General features: G+C 35.3%; 1 long non-coding RNA gene and 1 pseudogene across 2 annotated transcripts; one reads left to right on the forward strand and one right to left on the reverse strand.

The window, feature by feature from the left end:
• Nucleotides 1-292: 292 nt before the first annotated feature.
• On the reverse strand, nucleotides 293-3197 carry LOC132362471 (FXYD domain-containing ion transport regulator 4-like; annotated as a pseudogene).
• A 133-nt stretch (nucleotides 3198-3330) lies between these two features.
• LOC132362138 (uncharacterized) lies at nucleotides 3331-12488 on the forward strand. Of its 2 annotated transcripts, none has more exons than XR_009502225.1 (3): nucleotides 3331-3412; nucleotides 9775-9827; nucleotides 10812-12488. It is a non-coding gene; the product is annotated as an uncharacterized LOC132362138 (long non-coding RNA). The 2 variants fall into 2 exon arrangements; XR_009502226.1 differs by having other exon boundaries at nucleotides 10867-12488.
• Nucleotides 12489-16195: the final 3707 nt, after the last annotated feature.

Here is a 16195-nt window from a genome sequence, read left to right on the forward strand (position 1 = left end):
ATCTCAAACTTATAATTGAATTAATATAATTCCTTGGCTCTGTGTAAACATCTAAACTGGTTTGTTTTTGTCTTGAACGAACACTGTGGACTGACTGTAAACATCCATCACACTTTTTTTTTTTGAGAAATTCTGAGTCGGGGAAGTGAATTTTAACCAGATTTAAATATTCATGGATTTTATTAGGTTAGGGGGAGAGAAGTTTAATTTAGAAATAAGCTTCGGAAAGCCTCCTGATCAGAAGGGAGCCTAAGGGCCTACCCACCCCACCCACCCTTGGAGAGAAAGGCCATTATGACGGGTAAGGCCCCCGAAGGGGAGGGGACCGCATGGGACCTGGTGCAGGAGCTCCACGAAGCTGGTCCTGGGCTCGGCAGGTACTGGCAGAGCCTAGAGTGAGGAGTGGACCGGCTTTCTCAGGTAAGGGGCCCTGCTTCTGACTGCGTTTGCATTTGCATTTGCCACTCAGGACGAGCAAGATTTCAGGGATACACAGGAGCACTGCACAGATCATCCCGCCCAGCTGCAGGCCTTCCCAGTCTTAGTAGAAGGGACTGTCTTTATCAAGCAGGTCACTGGCTTCCAAGACAGGCAAGCCTGCGGCAGGAGGAGGACAGCCCAGGTCACTCCGTCTACGACACAGCTGCAGGACAGGGCCTTCTCCTAAGCGCACCTGAGGGCCCAGTGCAGGGAGCAGGTCTGAGGAGGCAGCTGGTGCTGCCCAGTCAAACGTCTCGCATCAAGACAAGTCCAAGCTGTTCAGAGAAACCCAAACTCTTATTCTCAATGCAAACAGAACCACTTAGACTCACCATGCAATGGCTTTAGATAATAGCTTATGTTTTGCAGTACAAAATCTAAAAAAACAAATATTCCCATTTGATAGCACTATGGAGACCTGAAACCACCTTCAGTCACAGTGTTTCATATCTGCATTAGCAAGACTTCACCATTCAACACGACCTTACTCTGCCTGATAATTATTCTCCAGGATGAGGAAGAAAAGACATTTTAAAACAAGATGCTTCTTAATAATGCTGCTTTCTAAGAAGAAATCTTTTAAAATGTATTTAGTTTTCTTTTTATGGACATAATAGACATTTGTTGTAAGGCATCTGAAGAACACACAATAACTTTAAGAAAAGCGTAAAAACCACCTAGTAAGTCACATGTACTTGCCAATAACATTTTGCTTAACATTCTACATTATATGCATAAAAATATTTGCTAAGAGGGAATTTCTGATTTTTCTGCCCAGAACTCCTAGAATAAACTTAATCCTATTTTCCCCTGAGATATACGCCCACTCATCACAAAAAGGAAAAGAAAAAGAGATGCACATCATATACACATACTATGTGTGTACAAAGTACAGTCACATGGTACAAAATCCAAAACATTTCAGCTGAGCGGGGGTGGGGATAGTGGGTAGCAGCTCCTTGAAAGCGTTGTTAGGAATCCCTGTTCTTCCAAGGAGAATCGGTGCATACAAAAACAAATACCTATATCTATCTCAGTGATTCTCAAACTTGGCTGTATGTTACAATCATTAGAGTAGATTTAAAAATATATATATCGACGCCTGGGCCCCATCCTCAAAGATTCCAACTTAATTAATCTTGGATGTAACTGGGATATTGTAATTTAAAAGCTCTCTAGGTAATGCTTTTGTGTAAAGTTGAGAAACCCCGTCTCTGCTATAACGTAATTTGCCATTTTTTATATAAAAAAGGACATTTGAGATCTCTCCAAATTTCCATTTCTTAAGACCATATATTGAGGTATGGGTGACATACAAAAAGCTGTATATATTTAACATACAACAATTTAATGAGTTTAGAGATAATCATACACCCCGAAACCATCACCAAAATCAATGCCATAAACATATCTATCACCTTGAAAAGTTTCTTCTCACCTTTCTTCCTTCCTTCCTTCCTTTCTTTCTTTCTTTCTTATTTCAAATAAGAACATTTAACATAAGATCTACCCTCTTAGCAAAATTTTAAGTATACATTATTGTTAACTATATAGGCACTATATAGCACATCTCTAGGAATTACTCTTCATAACTGAAACTTTGTAACCTTTGACCACTGGTAACCACCATTCTACTCTCTGTTTCTGTAAGTTTGACTATTTTAGAGTCTTCATATAAGTGGGATCATATAGTATTTGTTCTTCCCTGTGTTAGTAATGTCCTCCAGGTTCACCTATGCTGTCACAAATGGCAGAATTTTCTTTTTTTAAAGGTTGACTAATATTTCACTGCATATTAATACCTCATTTTCTTTAGCCACTCATCCTCCGATGGAGATTTAGGTTGCTTTTATGTCTTGAGTATGTGGTAATGCTACTATGAACATGGGAATGCAGATATCTCTTCAAGATCCTGATTTTAATTCTTTGGATATATACTCAGAAGTTAGATTGCTGGATTGCATGATTTGATCATATGATTCTATTTTTAATATTTTAGAAATCTCCATACCATTTTCCATAGTGGCTGGCACCAATCTGTATTACCACCAACAGTGTACAAGGGCTCCCTTTTCTCCCTTGCTGATACTTTTTATCTTTTGTTTTTTACTTTATAATAGCCATCCATTTTTCCAAAAATAATACATAATTCTCCATTGTTTGGATGTACCATAATTTGTTCAACCAGTGTCCTAGATTAGGGCACTTTATTTTATTTAATAGTTTTTTAAAATTTCATAGTGTTGTTTTGGAACATATTGTTTGATATATGGATAATATTACTAGAAGATATATTCTTAGAACCATAATATCTGCATCAAATTGCATGAGAATTAGATAATTCTGTGAATATTCTGAAATTGCCTTTTAAAATTTGCCCTACTACTTGCATTATAGTATAATACCTGTTTTCCCACAATCTACCAAGGTTCCTCAGGCTCTAATTTGCACATGAATCACCTGGGGATTTTGTTCAAATGCAGATTATGTAAATCCAGAATAGGCCCTGAGATTCTGCATTTTGAACATTTCTTCATTTTATGGTTACTTAAGGTGGCATATTGGGATGTTTACTTGAGATTTTTCTTCTTCTTCCTGCAGGTATTAATATCTGTAAATTTCTCTCTAAAAACCTTTCTAACTGTATCTCATAAATTGTGTTTCTTCTTTATTCATCTTGATGTATTTCATTACCTTGTGATTTCTTCTTTGGTCATTGGTTATTGAAGGGTAGCTAATTTGTGAATTTCCCAGTAACTGATTTCTTACTTAGCTCCATTTTTGTTAGAGAACATACTATGCTGATGTATGATTTCATTTTTTTTTTAATTTATTGCTTATTTTAGGTTCTAACATATGGTCTTTCCTGGACAATGTTCCATGTATGCTTGAGAAGAACATGCATTCTACAGGTGTCATTCTACTTGGTTTAGTAAGTATATAGCATTGTTCAAGTCTATTTTCTTTTTGATCCTCTCCCTAGGTGTTCCATCAATTACTGGCAGAGGAATCCTAACTATTATAATCGAATCGTCCATTTCCACTTCAATTATTTTCATTTTTGCTTTATGTATTTTGAGGCTTTGTTGTTAGATGAACAATTGCTATGTCTTCCTTTCAGATTTATCATTTTATCATTGTAAAATGCCCCTTTGTTTCTAGTAACAACCTTGGTCTTAAGTACTATTTTGTCTAATATTAATCTATTTGCCTAATATTGTCTATTTTATCTAATATTAGTATAGCCACTCCAACTCTCTTTTGGTTCTTGCTTGTATAGCATTTTCCATCTTTTAACTTTCAAACTATTTGTGTCTTTGAATCTAAAGTGTAAGTCTTGTAGACATCTTAAATTAAAACAACAAAATTTGGATTGAAATTAATACCAACTTAATTTCAATAGTAGATAAAACTACTCTGATATAACTCTCTTCTCTGTCTCCTCCTCTGTGCTATTATTGTCGTACAAATGGCATCTCTGTAAATCGAAAGCCCACCATCATAGTTTTATATTTATTATGCAGTTGTTTAAGTTACTCAGGTTAAGACTAGTCAGAAATAAAAATACATTTATATTATACTTCATTTTATATTTACATATAGTTGGCTTTGCTGGTGCTCTGCATTTCTTCATTTGGATTTGAATTACTGTCTAGGGTACTTTGATTTCAGCCTGAAATAACCTCCTTTATGTTTTTGTTTGCTTGTTTTTGGTTTTGGTTTTGTTGTTGCTGTTGCTGTTGTCATTTTAATAAAGAAGGATTGCCATCCTAGAAATGTTTTTCCTCATCAGCTTTATAATGAGAGTTGCGGATATTTATATTTGTCCATTATATATTTTTTTAACATTTTGATATTTTGGTACTCAAATTAATTATTCTTTCTTTTTATTGTCACATTCCTAAAAGCTGGAGGGGAAATTTAGAGAATCTTTCTCTCTCCAGCCTCATCACTTTCTTTCTCTTAAATTTTACCCTTTACCTTACTTCTATGTCATTGAATAGTCATGTCCTCTTTTGCCTCCTGGTCATTTTAATACTGTATCTTCTCACTGGAGTCCTTTTCCTACCACATCCTACCCTTGGTAAACTTCTCTCCATGTTTCAGACTTTAGGTTAGTTACATGATCCAGAAAGCTTTACCTAGGCCTTCCAAGTATGAACGACCTGCTTCTCCTATATATTCCCTACACATCACACCTGTTTACTTCTTGGTGACCCACAAGAATAATTAAGAATGAGGAGGATCATGCCTGTTCGGATCACTATTAGCTTCAATATGTGGCACACAATAGGTAGTAACAAACATATAAATAGATTTCTGCAATTGAAATAAGTTTGATTTATGTATTTAGCTATGTTCACACATGAAAAAAAGTTGTAAGCCATATTTATTGCAGGTAACTAGATTAAATCAGCTTACCTGTTGCTAGTACAAATTATATTATAATGCAAAGGTGAATTTACTGAAAACCTAATAAAACTTAAGCTTCAGGCTCCCTTGGTTGTCTTAATTTATTACAAGGTCATGCTTTTAAATTTTACATTCTTTTTATTTAATATGCAGCTAGGGTTGCCAGATTTAGCAAAGGAAAATACAAGATACTCAGTTGCATTTGAATTTCACGTAAATAGCACATAAATTTTGAGTGTAAGTGTAATCTACACAATATTGGGACATACTTGTGATGAAAAAAGTTGTTATCTGAAATTCAAATGTAACTAGGCTTCTGATTTTTTTTACTGGCAGCCTACAATAAAACCACACCCCAACACCACCACCAAACTATACAAGCTGCAGCCCATACAAACCCTGAGTCTGCCTCTCTTCTGTCGCTGTGATAGAAATTTGAGTTATCCAATGGCCAACTTTGGAGCTGAGCTTTAATATTTCCATTGCACTTTAACCAACAAATGTATATCTTTTGAAAACTTAAATGGATACTTGTCCCTACTGCATTTTTCATATTATATATCTTATATAATTAAATACATTATATTGGTTAAACTTTGATAAAAAGACATACCATCATCAAAATTGCCAGACTGTCCGTGAGCATCATGTAGATGAGTATTTTCAGTTAGTTACTGCACATTGAACCCTACTGTGCTCCATGAACTGCACAAGACTTTCAGATGCAAGATAAAGAAAACACAGTCCTGATCATTTTAAGTGTCTGGAAAGATTCTATAGTAACGTCACACCTTAGACACATCAATCTACAATTGCAATATAAAGTTACTCTCGTTAAATACCAGCAAAAGACCATCAGGTTCCCATTCAATAGCCAAAGAAGTTTGATTGTTTTGGGAAGATATGGACATATAATTTTTGCCAAGCAATACATAAATATATGTATCATTCTGCTATATGTTTTCTTCAAATAAAGGTGTCATAATTTTCTCCTATTTCCAGGCTTTTCTGCTTTCAAAAGTCCTCCTAAATGATAAGTTTCAGAGAGGTATGAGACTGCAATTTGATATACACATTGAAAAATATAGAAGGATTGTAGATTGTTTTAGATGTTTCGAGCAACCCAGTAGTACTGTGATATTTGCAAAAGAGCATCTCTATTATAGCTCAAAATGTCATGGAAAAGGATTCCAAACACCTAATATTCAGAATATTTGTCCAATAAGTAAAAAGCCTTAGCATTTATTAGGGCCTGACATATAATCTCAAAAATAAATAAATCTCCAAGTATGAAAATCTAATGATAGTCCCTATATATGGTTAATTAGTATAATAATAGTTCTACCAAACTATTGAATAAGTCTTGGCAATAGACTACGAAAAGTGACTTGTTCATTTACTACAGGCATGTTAGTAAGAGCCCTGACTTAGCAACAATCAGATGGCACACTCAAATTAGGATAACTTGAGAAAAGTTTAATAAAAGGACTATTTACAAAAGTGTGGGAAGGGGTAGTGTAGTATCCTGCAACTAGTAATAAACAAGTTTTTACCATCTTAACTCCAAAGAACAAAGGGGAATAGTTACCGGAACTCAGAAAAGAGATTTGGATATAGAGATGTTTGCAGTAACCTTTTGTCATGGGACACAGCTAGCCTGTGTTGACCTTAATGGGAAAGAACCCAGGTAATAAATATATCAATCTCATTCTACTCCCTCCTTTTGACCTTTTGTAGCTCCCTGTTGGCCAAACCCAATCTGAAACAAATTCAAGCGTTCCTACTGATGTTATCAATATAGAACAGGCTCCAAGGGCAGAGAGGAGAGAGGTGGGGTAGAGAGCAGATCTGGAAGGACAAATGGAAAATGTACAAACTAGAAATCACCAAGGAAAAGCAACCATTCAGCGGCTATCATTTTGCTTTACTTACTACTTCATCCATGTAAATATGATTAGGTTCTCCTCTTTCTGATACCTGATTCTGATACTTGGACAAGTTTGGACTAATTTGCCCCCAAAATTTGGAGCAATATAAGGAATGGCCTGATGTAAAATACTGAATATAAGATACACATAAAATTCATGTTGGGGTGACTGCAGACCATCTATAAATACAGTCACCCTCAGAGGAGCTGAATTTAAGGTATAATGAGGGCTTTGGGTGACTGCTGTTTAGGGCAGAAGTTCCAATCACATTAGGACATCATAGGCCAAAGAGCAAGCAAGCAACCAAGCAACAAAGATCATCTCAAATATAAGAACCAAATTAAAACTCACAAGAATAAATGCTCTTCGTGGTCGACTGTGACACACACTCTTCTACTAAAATGGGGTAGGCTCGTATAGCATGCTTGTGATCTTTTGTTATAGGTTATCACAGTTCATATTAGCACAAATGTAAAATCTCAGAGAAATAAAATTGGCAGAAAAATCTAAAATTCAATAAATCTCTCAAGAGGAAAAATGGTATATGTGGAGGTTTAATAATGAATTTTATGTCTATCATTTCTTGAATTATTTAAGAGACTAGAAAGATATATATCAATATTTAAGGAAACACTTTCAACACATACAAAATGGCATAAATACCATATTATTTTACCATTATAATACATGTATTTGCAGATAATGCCTCGGCAATACCAAACTGAATGTCTAATGAAGAATGAAGCTGCTAAGATTTTCTCTAGTAGAGAAGGCAGTAAAGGGAACTGCTGTAGCTTTTATTATGAATTAGAGGAGAATCCTTCATGAGACAACTGAGTTTTCATGAATGTCAGGTTGACCCTGGCAAAATTGATATGTCTTGACATTTAGATGAGTTCTACAGAATGACGTGTACATGTTCTGTCATTATGCACACAATACATTTGTCATGTTTAAAGCACTTAAAATAATATTACTGTTGTAAGAGAGTAAGAACAAGTCTACTTTTAAGTACAAGCAGATTTCAGACTTGAAAAATGAAACAATGACATCTGATTTAAAAGTTGGATCTCAAAGCAAAACACATCAAAAAGTCAAGCTATTGGAATAGTGTTACATGTTCTTATTTTGTAAAAGAACACTTTAAAGTTTTGACTTTCAGGGTAGAAGAAAGGCAATGTGCCATGTTAAAAAGAAGATAGACAATTTTCATGTTGAGCCCTAAAAAACTGCTGATATCCAAACATTTTAACTTGCAAAGGAGACAAATTGCAAATGATATTCATTGAGTGCTTTCTATGTGCCAAGCACTGTTCTCAGACCTTCACATGTTTCCACTCATTCAGTGCTCCCCAAATCCCAAAAGGCTGGTACCGATAGTATTCCCATTTTACAGATGAGAAAATGAACACAAAGAAATTAAATAACTCACCCAGTGCTGCACAGGTAGTTAATGACAAAGGTTATACCTGAAGCCAGCTTGTGCGGATACAGAGCTGTGCTTTTAACCACTATGTCATTCTGTTTCAAAAGATGGAGTATGGGCTGGATGTGGACTCATTTAAACATCACTGGGTTTATCGTTTGTGATGCTTTGAAATGCTCTTCTTGCCCTTTTTTAAGAGTTTGAGGGGTCTCCAAGTCTAAGAAATGTGACAGCAAGCCAGTAATTCATCAGTTTACTATAAGCAATGCCTTAAGATGATTAATTCAGAGGCAGTGTGAATGCAAGACAACGGTGGACAAAAGACTGGAAACCAACAGGCTGGTTAACAATTTTTAGGAAATGTAGGCTTTTCCTAGCACAGTGACAATGGGAAATGGGAAGGGAGTTTACAGAGGAAACATTGCAAAAGGAACATACAGCTTCTGATTGGATATAATAGAGAAAGGAAGAAAGAAAGAAAAGAAATGCCCACCTTTCCATCCCAGTTAACTGAGAAAATTACCTTAAAATTGTTACGAATAGAAAATTTAAAAAGTCATGTTGAAAAGTATCTTAAAATTGAAGTTACAAGGAAAAAGTTATGTGTTTTATATGCTAACATACCCTATAGTAGTTTTTAAGTTTTTTATAAGAAATGAAATAATGTAAGTATGTATTTAATAAGTGCTTAATAAATGGTGGCTTCTATTATTATTTTATGAATTTTATTATTTATTTACAAATTCATTTCAGAAGCTGAATGTGACTATTTCAACTCTGAATAAATAGTATGACTATTCTTCTACATTCACCTAAATTTCTATTTCAAAGAGAATATATTTTTGGAAATATTTAATTTTGATTTTTACAAGGAATTCCTCTGCAATATTTGGGAGAGGAAAAATGTAAATACTAATAGCTTGTTCTCAAAATTGTTAATTAATATTATAACACATTCCTCCCAAAAATATCAATATAAATATTGTTCTCAATTTTGCATAAGGTTTAAAAAGTGAAATGTGGTGATTTTACTTTCAAAATGATGTCTATAGTCACATAAATATGTACGTGTGTGTGTGTGTATGTAAAACATCTGAGGGACTCTACATTGTTCCTACTGTTGATTTCAGAAAATTCAATTCACTAAAAGTAAGTTTATACATTTGAGCACATGCCTGCAATGATACTTAAACAAAACAAATAAACTAAACACATGATAACAGGAACCTTGTCACATTCATGTATATGTTTTCCAAGGCCAGGCAGAGTGTCTTGCACTTGAAGGTGATGGATAAATGCTTCTGGAAAACAAGGGAATTCAGTTGATCCATGAGGTAGGTTTGCTCAAGATAGGCCTTTCACACTCATAGGAGAGTTTCCTGTACTAAAGGTTTTTAGCGGGTATACCTTTGTTTTCATTTTCATTGTTACCTTCCACAACAGGAAATATAGTTCCTTGAAAATAGTAAGTATCTGTAATATCATATGACACACAAGAATCTACATGTCTCCTCTCTTTTTCTCTAGAGGAGGGAGCACTCTCTGCTCTCCAGAAGAAGGAAGAGCAGCAAATCTGACAGGTGAGAGCCTGGAATTCACTGGGCTACACTGCACGAGTGGAGAGAGCTATCCATCCCTCCACCATGACGTGGCCTCATCTTCTTTTCCTGCATTTCACATGGGGAACATCCTTGCCCTGTCCTAAGCTTCCTGCCTTTAAGCCCTGAGCATTCATGTACGGATAGGTTCTGGGCATGATTTCCATAGGCAGGAAACTGTTAGTGTGAACAGTTTGGTGACTGAGGAAGTTGACATGAGGGTTCTGAAATGGAGACCTGCTATATTCCATTTAGAGGTGACTGATGGGCAAAATACAAGAATAAGAGAGTTACTTTGGCACTAGTTCTAAGACGTTATTAAATTGAGCTTTAACTGAGAATTCTCATCATCAGGGGTTTGGGGTCACCTTCTAGCAGTTAAATATTTTGAGACTTTAGTTAAATATCTTGTGGGTGTATTCTCTACTTCACTTGTGCCTCAGAAGGGAGAAGGAGACAACCTCAGTCTTCCCTCATCACCCAGGTCCCTGGTCCTTTAGAATGAACCAGCGTGTTATTCTCTAAAATATTAATCTTGAATACATTGACTACCATGTGGAATAAAACATAGTATGTGGAGAGATCAAGGCACCACGCGAACGTGGCACATGTGCATACTGACAGCCAACATTTTGGTTGCACATGACTTTGTAGGCAGATTATACTCTTTGATTATATGAAAAAGAATATATTTTGATTATAATCAGGTTTCATTCTAAATAGGAAGACCTATATTTGATATTTTAGACATCCATGATTGAAAACTTCATTAGGCAGGGAAAAGAGAGATAGGATTGTGCTAGGCTATTAACCATAGTATGCATTATCTATTCTATGTATACCTCAATGCTCAGTCCTCTAAATTTTATTCTTGAGATCTGAATTCTGGTTTTTGTAATTCCAAGGAAAATCTTTTCTCTAGCAACAGAATTCAGCATTTGCAAATCAATTAACTCTGGCTTTTAGAGTATTTCCCAGGAGTGGATATAATAATAACAATCGGGCTTCCCTGGTGGCGCAGTGGTTGAGAGTCTGCCTGCCAGTGCGGAGGACACGGGTTCGAGCCCTGGTCTGGGAGGATCCCACATGCCGCGGAGCAACTAGGCCCGTGAGCCACAATTACTGAGCCTGCGCGTCTGGAGCCTGTGCTCCGCGACGGGAGAGGCCGCGATGGTGAGAGGCCCGCGCAACGCGATGAGGAGTGGCCCCCACTTGCCACAACTAGAGAAAGCCCTCGCACGGAAACGAAGACCCAACGCATCAATCAATCAATCAATCAATCAATACAATCAAAATAATGGTCATGGTTTTGTGAATGTTACCTGTCACTGTTCAAGGGTTTTGTTTGCATTAATCAATCATCATAATAATGCTCTGCAGTATACACTATAATAATCCTGTTGGGTTGCAACCTCGAGACTTTCCCAGGTGAAAACTGAAGCTAACCTCCATACACAGAAGGCAAGGAGAGACCTACGAAAGAGGCAGACCACTCCAGATTTGTACATGGCATGTTTACTAAGCAAGGGAACTGACATAAGAGGCTTGTCTTGAGCGGCTGCAAGACGAGTAGATCTCTGTCCCTGTCCACCAGAATCTTAAAGCCTTTATAGAGACCTCACCTGGGCTCAGTCGCTATCAAGATGGTCTCAACAACACCTTACTCTCTCAAGGCTTTGTCCTTGGAACAGATCCTGTGGTAGGACCAGGGGGCAGAGCATACGATCCAAGGACAGGGGAATGGGTGAGTAGCTTGTGATTGCCGAGGTCCACCTCGCCGGTCAGCTGGTGGTCACATCCTCTCAACTACCTCCTCCAACAAATCCATGTTGCATTGATGAGGAAACTGAGACACAGGAGAGAAAGTGACTTGTACAAGTAAAAGGATGTAACCAAGATTTGAACTAAGTGTTCTGGTTCCATGTAAATTGTTTTGAAGAATATGACTACATTGTTTCTGCCCAAAACTCTATTTGAAGCTTAAGGATGGCCTCATTTTCATTTCCACAAGATCATCTTCCCATGGAGTCACATGCTCCAGAGCAAAACTACAAGAGTATGTACAGTGTTTAAAACATAGCAGAGTTAACAACTCCTTCGTTTAACACGTCCAAATATTTTCTGCAGTATTGGTTTTTGCCCCAAAAAACCTGTTCATGATCAGACTGCATCCTGATTTTGTCTCCTGCTTTTGTGAACACGATAGACAAAGCAATGGCTACTTTCCAGGTCATGAGATTAAACAGCAAAAAACATTGCACAGCAAAAAAACAAGTAAGCAAACAAAAAACTCAAACAGAGTTTAATTTAATTACTATCTTTCACAGGAATGAGTTAAACCCAGTGGTGATGCTTATAGGTATAAAGGGAGGAATCAATTAAGGGAAGACTGAGGATAAAATGAAGAAGGGATGACCAGTACATTCTGGAGACTACAGAAGAATTCAGAAGGAAGCAATAACGGCTGTGGATCATAACAACTGCATAATCAACATCAAGAATGACATTTACAACCACCTCCATCAACAACAAAAATTGTCTTATGTCCCCTTGTCTTTCTTTTACAGAAGACTGCAAATATGTGTAATAATGCAAAAATATTGTATTCCAGAATGGTGTATAAGCATAGAACTCTGTTGTCAAAGAAAGAAATTGAATTGAAATTTTAAGAGTAAATGACATTTCAAGTTATATTATTAAAATTTTATATTAACACCTATATTAAATAGAGAAATTTTTAAAAATCATAATACTGATTAATGTGATTGATTAGTGTGAAATACTTTTATAGACTCTTATGACTAAATGAAATATTATAAGGGCTCTTTCAATAAATTTATTTCAATAAACATTTTAATACTGTTCTACTAACATACCAAATTATGGCTACTGTTATGTTTAAGCAATCTGAGTAAACATAATGTTGATATTCGGATCATAATTATTTTTCTCTGAGAAACTATTATACTGTATTAGGTTTTAATGCCTTGAATTATATTTTAGTTCCAATATTGCATTAACGTAAATTCAAATACAGTCTTTACAAGTCTCATATAATATAAAGTGCAGAATACAATGTACTTGAGGAATTAAAGCTTGAAGCAATAATTTAAAAAATCAATTGTTAATTAAGGTGGCAAATTTATTTTATTATGCACTTTTAATTTTAAATCTGTAATTGTGTTTCCACACCTGCTAATAAAGATGTAAGAAAGCAGTGGTTTCAATCACATTTGCAGGGATGTTAAATCACTGCCCTTGAGAGGTCTGATTTTCTGGTTTCTAATACATGTCTGGATTGATCATCCTGAAGGGAAGGCAGCTTTCCCATTTTCTAATCATGCTTAGAAATCTATAAACATTTAAAAATCTTCAAATTAGACATTATTGGTTTCTCTGCCATTTTTATTTTCAGTGACTAACGAACGTCAAGAATAGGGAGATCATTTCCAAGCAGTTACTGAAAGTAAACTGATTTATTACGCCATGACCTATAATACAGGAATACAAGGTACATTATACGATTTCTATTGTTATATGAAATTGGGAAGTTCTTTTCAGAAAAATCAATAAAATTTTGCACACTTGCAGTGCTATTAGAATCTGAGTTCTCTGTTGCTATATAAATTATGTTTTAGATATCATAAAATTATTCCTCAGATAATGTTTATATCTAACAACTCTTTTACATACTTTTAAATAAATACATACAGGCTAAGGATTAGTAATTACATTATATTTCAGAATTTCATTGTTCCTCCAATCACTAAAACTGTCTTTGTATTAAGCTCTTAGCAGAGATTATGAGTAACAGCCACATTTTACTATTTCTCTAGTCCTAGCTATGCACAGGCACTCTGATTGTTACAAGTTGTCCTTTCATTACAAGGAGCAATGCATCATCAGTGACTCTAAGCTTAATAGAATTCTTTTCCTTGATTACATCCCGTGTGAGGCATGGAGTTTGAGTTTTTTAGGAGAATGTGCATCTTTGTTCTGCTCTTTCATCCTGTTTGTCCTCATAGACAGATAATGAACCAGGCCTATTATTTTAGCAAACTTAAAATCCTAATGGTAACTTGAGAAAGAGGAATGTGTTCTACTTTGCTAACTCTCCTAAAATAATCCATAAATATCATAATAAATATTCTGAAATCATGGTTGGGGAATAAAGGTAATGTTGCCTTGCTGCAAGGAAAAGACAGGGATAATGTGAAATGGATAATGTCAAAATTACAGATAGCCTGGAAATGTTTTATGGATTCAAAAATATACAAAATTGAGTGTTGTTCATCAAAAATAATGGAAAATAGGATCAGTTTACCTAAAGATTATTTGAGTTAAGGATTATGTAAGTCAATCTGGCTACTGTGCATAAGGTAGCAGTAGTTACCAACATTTTCCATCTCCAATTCCAAGGCTCATCTTTTATTCAGCATACATGTTTTATACAACATCTATAATCTGCTATGATTCTTAAATGTCAGGAATGGCATAAATGGCCGCCTCTACTTAAAAAATATAACAGTAATTTAAAAAAAATCAAGTCATTTATATACACATTTACTATAATATGTATGGAAACTGAGCACGTTACACTAAGAGAGGTAAGACAAAGGCAAGTACTGTATGATACCACTTATATGTGGAATCTAGCAAAGCCAAACTCATAAAAACAGAGAGTTAGATGGTGATCACCAGGACATGGGGGTTGGGGGAATGGGATGGATATTTTTTGAGGACACAAATTTGCAGCAAGTAACAAATAAGCCCTCTCTAATGCACAGGACAGTGAACATAGACAACAATATTGTATTATAATCACCAAACTTGCTAAGAAACTAAAATTTAATTCTTCCAACCACTAAACAGAAAGGATAATTATGTGACATGATAGGGTGCTAAGTATTGCTATAATTATAATATATATTATAATTATATTATAATATATAAATGCATCAAAGTAACATGTTATATACCTTAAATTTGTAAAATGTTATATGTCACAATTATTTCAATTAAAATATATAAATAAATAAAAACAAAGAAAGATGCTAATTATCTTGTATTTTTTGGTATCTCCATTTCATGTTTTGCTATTTCCCACTCGTTTAGATAATTTCCATTTGGCAAACATCTACATATTTTAAATGTCTCTACTTTCTCTAAAAAGCTTTTTCTCTATTACCCAGAAACGACCGGTCAAGTTTTCTCCCTTGTAAAGGATTTTCTCACAACCTTCATAAATGTAATTTAGAACCTCTGTCGAACCATGATTTTATAAGATAATGGCTCTTTAAACTTAGACTGATTACGTATGTCAGAGGTGAATGAGTAACACAATACAGAGACTGTTGAACTTACTATGCCTTCATAGCAAAACTGTTGGTTAAATGGTCGTGATAAGTAGGGCCCACAGAAAAACTAACTAAAACTGGTAAACGATACAAGTCAGGATGATAAAATCAAAGGGGTAAATGTAAAATACATTATCAATATGCATGAAACTTGTATTGGAATGCTGGATAAAGAATTCACAACTGTTAGAAATTGGTCAACCTAAAGAAGACATTATTATTTTCAAAAGCTACCTATATTTTCCTTGGATAAAGGCAGATCAGCACTACCCTTTTCGATTCTCTTCACAACACAGTATATAGCAGTGATAGTGGCAGCCATATGGCAGCAGGCAGCAAACTAATGATTTTTACCACCAAACAAAAAGGAAAAGACAGTAATAGGAATGTAGAGTGATAAGAAGGATTGAAGGATCATTACCTTACATGATACCCAATCTGAATTGTACACTGTGAACAATTCACAATTATCACAGATCACAGGCACTGCTGTTCTGCTGTATTTTTCTGGGAAAACTCATTTGTTCTATTCATTTCTGTGTGTACTGACATTTAAAACACATAAAATATTTTTAAAACTAAAACTAAAAAGATGCTACCAAAAATAAATATTTAATTGAAGTAAAAATTAGAAGACTCTTATCTTTGCCACTGCCCTTCCCAATTCTCCAGAGGTTGCTCCTATTAGATATACTTTTGCAAAAGTAAAGTTTCATCACCACAAAAATCTTTCTTTCTTCAACCTTTTCAGTGAAAGTGCCCTTTACAGTTTTGCTCTAGTGGATGCCTGGATCTCCCCTGAGGACACTACTAACTTCCCCTGCAGGGCTCCAAAGTGGGAGAGGATTTTGGTTATGTTTTATTTTTGCTTCCTCTATATTTCTCTTAGCACTGAGCTTGTTAAGTCAAATGGGGTTTGTATCAATATTTGCACTTCCTTGTTCTTTTCAGTCTATTCTCAGTCTTACACAGAGATTTGAATCCCGTGTTATC

This window comes from Balaenoptera ricei, chromosome 3 (genome assembly GCF_028023285.1).
Source record: "Balaenoptera ricei isolate mBalRic1 chromosome 3, mBalRic1.hap2, whole genome shotgun sequence".
NCBI lineage: Eukaryota > Metazoa > Chordata > Mammalia > Artiodactyla > Balaenopteridae > Balaenoptera > Balaenoptera ricei.